At 44.4% G+C, this 8725-nt stretch overlaps 1 pseudogene; it reads left to right on the plus strand.

Annotated features, from left to right (window-relative positions):
• The first annotated feature begins 8186 nt into the window (after nt 1–8186).
• Nucleotides 8187–8304, plus strand: LOC124726643 (annotated as a pseudogene).
• The last annotated feature ends 421 nt before the right edge of the window (nt 8305–8725 follow it).

Here is an 8725-nt window from a genome sequence, read left to right on the forward strand (position 1 = left end):
ATAAAACTTCGGTGGAGCGGATGCCTGTGCAACATTTCCACAGGACAGGATGGATCGGATCTAGATTTTACACAGTAGTGTGAAAATTAATTGGGACAAGCTCACATTTTACATGGAACAGAAATTGGTTAGCTTCAACCAACTTTATCTACCCAATTGTTGGACTCTTGAAGGACTATTGTTGCATTGACTGTGAACAATTGCAAATCCCCTCCATTTCAGTTGAGTGCTCGTATGTGTAGCAACAGCGTGTGTTATTTCTGTGTTCTCGACAGGAGAACTGGGAAAAAATTGACATTTCACATTATAAACTGGCAAAAATAGTTGCTCTTCATGAAAACACATCTATGATTGTAAGAGACTTTGCCTCTGCTATCGGTGTGGGAAAATCTAGCGATTCAAGACTTATTAGGACGTATACTGATAGTGCTTCATTGTCTCTGAAGAAAAAAGGCCGATGACGAAAGTGAGAAACCACCCTTAGAACTGTGAAAAACTCTATTAGAAACTATAGAATTAATCCTCACAAGATAAGTAAGCACCTGCAGAAAGACGTATTGGATGTTGAGGTTGAAACTGACTCTTCAACGGCGCGGCACTGGATTCTTGATTATGGACTGAAGGCGCAAAAGCCAATAACGAAACAATCGTTAACACCTGCCATGCAGAAAAGAAAAACGGTTGACATAGGCCAAGATATACAAATCTTGGACCTCCAAAGGCTGGAAGCGTGTAATTTTTAGCGATGAGTCACATTTTATTGTTCAGGTTACTGAGTAAGTGTTGTCAGACGAAGCAGCCGTCAGTCAGTGAGAGCTGATCATCTTGAATAAACTGTAAAACACGCTCCCAAAACAATGTTTTGGGGTTTCTTCACTCAAGTGGCCCTAGGACATTAGTTCCAGATGATCGCACAATCAATTCAATCAAGCACACGAAAATCCTTAGGTACAGGATTGTGCAATTCCTACAGACCTTTGGAGATGGTGGATGAATATTTCGACATGATCAATCTACATGTGCATGGAAGAAAACGACATACATGTGCATCACTGGCCTGGTAATCCACCAGAATTAAATCCCATAGAGAATTTGTGGCGTCCTGTGAAAAGGCGTCTTGGTAAAAGGTACTGTTCAGCAAAAGAATTCAACCACGAAACATTTGTTATCTATGCCACAGCGTGTTCATAAGCTCATTAAAGCAAAAGGTGGACACTTTAGCTATTAATATTCAGTAAGCTACTAAATATGTTACACATATAGTAATAAATGTGACAGCTAAAGTTTAATCGTCTTGTCCCAATTAATTTGCACCCTACCATAGCTGTAGAGCAGCGAAACCCAGTGTACGGCCAGTTAGAAGTTTTAGTTTACTGTGAGCTTTCTGTTCGATGGTTGGCTGGTGGGGTTTCCATGTTAGTTACCGGTCGAGTGGCAGTCCGAGATATTTTTTTATTATTATTATGAAGAGTTCGAAATCGTGGTTGTGGAAGCTGCAGGTGGTTCGTCCTTTAACTATCACCTAGGTTTCAGAAGGGTTGTGTACGTCTAGAAATGACTGAATTTATGAAGAAACTGCTGATGTAGAAATATCAGGGAGAATCGAAACTCGGCAAACAGCAATTTCGTGTCAAGGGCGCGCATCACCCTAGTTGGGTTCTCTTTTTCACGTTTGAGCAGAAGGGCCCGCTTCAGAGCTACAGTGAGACGTGCAGAGGGCTAATCTGCGCATTATATTCCGGGCCGCCCGCTAACCGTATCACTGGCGACATCTTTTTTTTTTTTTTTACCCTACTCCCTTTGTGTGACTGCGCCAAGGAGCAAACAGCCGACTGCCACGCGCTCTTACAGAAATTAAATTTTAAAAACAGAGCGCTTGCCGGGGAGACTCGACGCAGGGGCCGAGACACGAGCAAAATTGAGAGATAACGAAGTTTCCGAACCTGGCGCTCCCTTTTTTACCCCAGCTTGCTTCCCCTCCCCCCCCCCCCCGCCATCCTTTCCCCCCTTCTCACTCCTCCCCTCCCCCTCTTCTCCACCCTCTCCTCTGCCCACCCCTCCATTTCCCGTCCGCAGAGCGATGTTCATTAAAAATCTGAACCGAGCGGAGGAAGCTCTGGTTAATGCAGTAAAGATAATGGGATTCTGTCCTCTAATATTGGCGAACGCTGCTTAAATATTCAGGTCTTTCGCGAGTCGTAGAAACGCAGAAGGGTTGCGGCCGGCTCGTGGCGCGTTTAAGTCATTTAATTGGACCCCGGCCGCCGGTGCAGTCCCCACCACTCGCCTCGGGGCCCGTGACTCCTACTGGGAAAGCCGTTACGATTCAGATGCAAACGGAATTCGATACAGCACACTCGAATGCTCGCGGCACGGCCGGGCGGGCTAAGAGAATGCAAAGAAGTTCAGTCACTCAGTTCAGATACTTTTTGTATCGGCTTTTTTTTAATTAGTCTATTTGAAAGCAGTTCGTTAGTGAATTAATTCAGTTGAAATCCTTAGTGTTATTATCAACGCCGATACTGAGATCAAACTCAGCGACTTAAGTGATTAAGTGCCAGAGTAATCACCCAAATTTTCTTGATTAATTTGATGCTGAGGACATTTTGTTTTGTCGTTATTGTCATCAGCCGACTGCCGTTCGCTGTTGGAGGGAAGTTGCACGTCTTGCAGAACACTTTTCAGGGGGAGTGTGTGGGCGAGCATTATCCTGTTGGAACAACACATCACCTTGCTGTTGCACGCACGGTAAAGGAAAGGGTCTAACAACATTCCGCACGTATCGAGCAGCAAAGGTGAACGAGAGATGTAGCTTGTCGCACCCAAGCCCACAAGGGACCAGTGTGACTTGGACGAATGCACTCTACGAGACAGCGCTCACCAGGTATACATCATACGCACAAACGCCCATCACTTCCATGCAGGCAGAATCTGCTTTCATTGGTGAAGATCCTCTGATGGCATCAATCAAGCCATGCACGTCGATGTCGTGGCGTGAGTGGATGACCGGCTACTGGTGTGCGTTCCCGTAATCCCACTGCTAATAACCTGTTCGTAACAGTTCGTGTCGACACGTCTGGATTCACAAGCCCTCTTATCTGTGCTGCGGTACCTCTACGATCTCCCACTGCTGCCCCTAAAATACAACGATCCTGGCGGGCGTCTGTGCTGTGTGGACGTCCAGAACCTCATCTACAGGTGTTAGAATGTTCACGTGACCACTGAGACAAACATCGTTGCACAACTGAAGCTGCGAGGTGCCGGGGCTAGCAGTGTATTTAACACTAAATTCTTCTCGAATCTTCATATGGAAATGGTGCTCTAAGCCTCCCCCCCTTTTCTAACTCGCCTTTTGCTGTTGCACATGTATTAAGAAGAAACGCGAACTGACTGTAATCGACCCTGCAAGTGGAGTAGAAAACAGTTTGGCACCTGCAATAATTTAATTGGATAAAAATTAAATAAAGTTTCATTAATGTAGTGAGAAATGAAAGGGTTGCTCTACCGATTAACAGAATGAAAGTTCTGTCCAAAATAACAATTTGATTTATTATGACTAAACTGAAAATAATAAACAAAACACACGAAACATTTACAATACATCAAACTGGATACTCAAATAAATGCTGTGAAGGTGAAGTTGTCCGTAATCTACGAGGGCCGTTCAGAAAGTAACCTCCGGTTGATTTAAAAAAATACACCAAGTTAAATAAAAATATTTTAATATATACATCTTACAACTACATCTTTGCACTATTTTTCTACATAGTCTCCATAGCGATTGAGGCACTTATCGTATCTCTTCACAAGCTTTGAAATTCCTTCTCCATAAAAATCACCCGCTTGTGCCTGGAGCCAGCCTGTGACCGCATCTTTGAGCTCTTCGTCGTCATCAAACCGCTGTGACCCGAGCCATTTCTTCAAATGCATGAAGAGGTGATAATCACTTGGCGCCAGGTCTGGGCTGTAAGGTGGATGGTTGATAACGTCCCACTTGAAGGACTCAAGAAGGGCCGTTGTTCTGCGAGCAGAGTGAGGACGGGCGTTATCGTGCAAAAAAACAATACCGGAAGTCAGCATACCACGGCGTTTGTTCTGTATAGCCCGTCGTAACTTTTTTATTGTTTCACAGTACACGTCTTGATTAATGGTCGTACCACGTTCCATGAATTCAACCAACAACACCCCTTTGGGATCCCAAAACACCGTTGCCATCAGTTTTCTGGCAGAAAAATCTTGCGAGGCTTTTCTTGGTTTGGTAGGCGAATTTGAGTGTGCCCACATCTTTGATTGTTCTTTTGTCTCAGGGTTCACGTACTTAATCCAGGTTTCGTCACCGGTCACGATTCTGTTTAACAATGGTTCTCCTTCGTCCTCATAACGTGACAGAAAGTCTAATGCAGAGGCCATTCTTTGAGTTTTGTGGTGGTCGGTAAGAATTTTGGGCACCCATCGTACACAGAACTTACGGTAACCCAATCTTGCTGTCACTATCTCGTACAAGAGAGTCTTAGAAATCTGTGGAAAACCAGTAGACAACTCCGACATTGAGAAACGTCGATTTTCACGAACTTTTGCATCAACTGTCTGAACGAGTTCGTCAGTCACCAATGATGGTCTACCACTCCTCTCTTCATCATGAACGTTTTCTCGTCCATTTTTAAATAAACGTACCCATTCACGGACAACTCCTTCACTCATAACTCTTGGTCCGTACACGGCACAAAGCTCACGATGAATAGCTGCTGCAGAATGTCCTTTGGCTGTAAAAAACCTTATGACAGCACGCACTTCACATTTGGCGGGGTTTTCTATTGCAGCACACATTTCAAACTGCCACAAAAACTAAACTAGCGCAGGTACGACGTTCACTCGACCACGGCTTGATGCCGACTGACCTGTTGAGTGCGTGAACGCACAGATGGCGTCGCTACTCCCCCCACAACCCGCACTGTGACCAATCGGAGGTTACTTTCTGAACCGCCCTCGTAGATTGTGACATTTATGACCAAGTGGTATGTGGAGCCAATTCCTTGCAACTCAAATCTTAAGAGAAACACCCAGCCAACCCAACATTAATTGCTGCTACAGTAGTGATAACTCAGACAATGAATACCCAAGACAGAACAAAGTTAGAAAAGGCGAACAGGCGCGCTCTGCTGAGCTCTGATTATCACCTAGCAAAATTCCCTGATTTGCCACTGCTGCGGACATACATTACCAAGCTGTCTTCTTAACAGCAAGGACACGATCTGGCATACTGGAGGCGATGGCTGGTTGCTTCGACGTCCCGTCGTGGTGATGATAATCTCGTGAGTATAGCCCGAAACAAATTCTCCTGGTCTGGTTGTTCCAGACTAAAGACTTCCTAGCAACACAAATACGCCTCTGAGGGAGACGAAGAAGGCTCGCTACACAATCACGGACGGTACAGTGAGTGATTTTAACAAGAGAAGTCACACAGTAATTCCAGTACAGTTAACTTAAGCCAAAACTTCTCAAGGCGGACAACATAGGCCGCTTGTACGCAGAACGCTCAATTGCCAACTGTACTCGGAAAGTTACAATGAAGTAGAAACTTCAGCAACTTCGTCAAACAGTTACAATTAAATGAAAGTATACTAGACAGCCAACGGAAGGCAGCTGTCCAGAGCAGCAAGAGCTCAGTCTTGTAACCTACTCCGACCGAAAGGCGAGAGCCGACACTCTCAAGAGCACCCGAACACAGAACATTCTCGCCCCCACGACAGTGGCCGTGGTTAAACATTCCAATCAGCAACTCGAAAACCGGCGAAAAATTCCACTCTATTGCCGAAGCACTACCATTCCAGCAATGGAGGTTCTTGGCGCCAATTTCTGCGCCGATTTTGCTACGTCACGGAGCTATGCCCTGAGCAAGCCAATCACAGTTATAATTTTGGAGAAAACGCGGGAATTTGCCCGTCAAGTCTGCCTGAGAACACAGGTCATTCCCACGCCTCGCTGGTAGCCCGCCAGAAAGTGTTTTCACTAAGTTTCTACGAAGTAACGGAATCTCTAGCCCATCCGCCCCTTCTGGCCCCTCTGGGCGTGTCGCTCCCGCTCTTATGACAATGTCGGCGTCTGGAAAGCATCCACTCGACTCCCTCACACCCGTCGGCTTAACCCTTTCAAGCTCAGCAGAACCAGCCTGTCACCGGACCACCCGGGTGACGAGGGACGCTGCGTGGAAAGTCTGTGTGTGAAGGAATAGCAACTTTTCACCGCATGCAATTAGAGAGGACAATCGAATTACTCAGAGTAAGATAGAAATATGAGAGGGGGCTCATGCCACCTCTCAACGCAGCACGTCCAACTTGTGTGGCAACTCTCTGAAAGAACCATCCCGCCACTCAGAAGGCCACAATTTGACACCTTTGAAACTAGGTTATTTGGTTGTAGGAAGCACGAGTGCATCTCCGTGGCATGGTTGCTTCCTTGCTTTACATGTCTGCACCACATTGAGCCTTCTTGCTCTGAGCATTCCGAATTAAGAAGTAGACGTAGATGGCGCTTTAGTAGCTCTGCCACTATGCTATCTATTGGCGGTCGACGTTGAAACCATTATCATTGCTGTACCCAAGTTGCATATCCATTCAGCAGATCAAAATCGACATCTTCTTTCCAGATTTACTATTTTTTCTGGCAATGTATATGTATGTAAATATTGGCTGAGGATAGAATAATGTATAAACATTTATACTGAAGTTATTCTATTGTGAACAAAATCATGTATATGTTTACCTCTTTATTAAAATGGGTAAGATAAAGCCAACGTGTCATTCTGAACTACACATGCAGGAAGCACGTCAGCCTGGAAGATCCTGGCATTCACAGAGAGTGAGATTATTGGTTGTTGTTAGGAACTAAAATGTTAGCTATGTAATGCAGCTCCTTATGGATATGGCTGCCAGTGAGAGGAATAAATCCGGTGTGCACTCTGTTGTATACCAGGGGGCTCAGACGGTTCTGCAGCTGTGTGCGTTGCAGATTCCTTGACTTGCGCCATAGTCTGGCGAGGTGACAGATTCCACTTAATCGATGTGCGGTCTGTTACACACAGAAGGCGAATACATACGTAATGCAGCTACGTGAAGTGTACTGAGCGTTTTTTTTTTTTTTTTCTCGGTTAAAGGATTTCGAGAAAGCATAGAAAGGTGATCAGTCTCAAAGGATGAGGGTCAAACACAGGACGAGAGTACACTATCACGGTATAAGTGTATATGTGTGTGCGTGTGCGGCACTTATCACGGGATAATTATATATTTTTAATTTTATGATTATATATTTTTGATTTTTGGTTGGGGTGGCTTTAAATATTGTCGGCTAGCATGAGACTGTTAATTAACTTACATCGCGTAACACTCGTACGGACATCGGCTGCCCCGAAGTACGTACGATATAATATATTTTTTAAACACAACGGGCGACTCAACGCCTTCTAATAGTTTGCGTGAGCGCTGCTATTTAGAAAAGAAAATATGCGTATTCTTACGCAAACTGTAATTATTAATATGGGTCTCAGGGGCTACTGGTTATTTATGTACCAAACTACATAAAGATTAACTGAGATATTGCGGAATGTAATGATTTTCAATATTTCTTGTTCATTATTTGCAAGGCAAACCTGGAGAGAACTCATCTGCCGTTAGGCGGCCAAAATGAAACGTACTGAACTCATTCAGTGCTGCGAATTTTGATAAATGAAATCTATCACTACTGTCTTTGTAACTTTGAAATTAATGAAAGATCAAAACTGAGAAGTCTCTAGCATTTACATTTAATATTATTTAATTTTAATTAAATAATACAGTCAGCATAATGGGCGACTAAAACTTGCTAGGGAAGATGAGCTGCCTGCACTACGAAGTTCTGTATAAATTTTTTAAATTACAATTAATGTTTGCGATTATGAGAGGTGACAACTAAGTCAACAATATGCAATTTTTAATAACAATTTCTATTATATTTTTCAAAAATACAGATAAAACTTACGTTAATTATCAGACAGCACTACAATGGCGGCCTCCCGCTAGACAGGAGAGCTGGTTCAATCAAAGCATTGTCTGTGATCTTCATGGCCCATATTACACAGGCATTACACAAAAAACTGTGTTTTGTTAATTACATCCATATTTGTATTTTTATAATAATGACTTATGTCCTTTGGCAACGGCCTTGCCGCAGTGGATACACAGGTTCCCGTCAGATCACCGAATTTAAGCGCTGTCGGGCGTGGTCGGCACTTGGATGGGTGACCATCCGGGCCGCCATGTGCTGTTGCCATTTTTCGGGGTGCACTGATCCTCGTGATGCCAACTGAGGAGCCACTCGACCGAATAGTAGCGGCTTCGGTCAAAGAAAACCATCATAACGACCGGGGAAGCAGTGTGCTGATCACACACCCCTCCTATCCGCATCCTCGGATGGTCGCGATGGGCCACTTGTGTCCTGAAGACGGAGTGCTAACTTACATCCTTCACTATTTGTTGTACATCGCACAGACGTACTTAGTCTTTCGATAATTTTCACACATCTCATAAAAAAACTTCTTTTCCCTTTCTCCAAATGTCCATTTATGTGACGTACCGTCACAACACCTACCAACGGTCGGTATTGTAGCTGCAAATTGTCGCAGCTGCGCTGGGACAGAATCAGAATTCTAACCCATAAAAGAAAGCACTGACGCTCAAATTGCTATAGGCAC

The sequence above is a fragment of the Schistocerca piceifrons genome, chromosome 1 (genome assembly GCF_021461385.2).
Source record: "Schistocerca piceifrons isolate TAMUIC-IGC-003096 chromosome 1, iqSchPice1.1, whole genome shotgun sequence".
Lineage (NCBI taxonomy): Eukaryota > Metazoa > Arthropoda > Insecta > Orthoptera > Acrididae > Schistocerca > Schistocerca piceifrons.